Source organism: Branchiostoma belcheri, unplaced genomic scaffold, assembly GCF_001625305.1.
Source record: "Branchiostoma belcheri isolate BF01 breed outbred unplaced genomic scaffold, Haploidv18h27 scaffold353, whole genome shotgun sequence".
Classification (NCBI taxonomy): domain Eukaryota; kingdom Metazoa; phylum Chordata; class Leptocardii; order Amphioxiformes; family Branchiostomatidae; genus Branchiostoma; species Branchiostoma belcheri.
In genome coordinates, this window is record NW_017803969.1 from 68,982 (window position 1) to 69,558 (window position 577).

Consider the following 577-nt stretch of genomic DNA (forward strand, 5'->3'; position numbering starts at 1 on the left):
TTCTGTGCACCCAACTTTTTAGGTGCACATATTCCCAAAATTGAATATCAAGCCCTGGATTCTATGAATAGTTACCATAAATAATTTCCTTGAAAATGTTGGTATCATAGCGGGTAGATACATTGCAAACTAGAAAGGCCAATATTTGCTTTGGAGCAAATATAGCGATGGGTTCACCACATTTTACCACATGGCAGGGAAAGAATGAGAAACACAAGGGAAAACAATGCTTTACATTGATATAACTATAGTATGAAGTAACATACAACTAAGACTACAACAGTTGGATAGCTATTCCCTACATTATTGGTTAGGATTGCATAATGCAAACTGTTGATTTTCAAGATAAAAAGAAAGCGTTCATAGCCCGCATTCCAATGCTGGAGCAGGAAAGCTTAAAATACCTACCAAAACACTTGAATACAGACATACTGTCAGTATGGCATGGCTCTGTGCAGGTGTAAATGAAGTTAAGCCAGTTAAATCCCAACAGCCAATCAGCAAGGAGAATAGAGGAAAGCTGCATGCCTATTGGTTGATGCCTTGCATGCCATTGTGATGACGCATGTCCAAATGT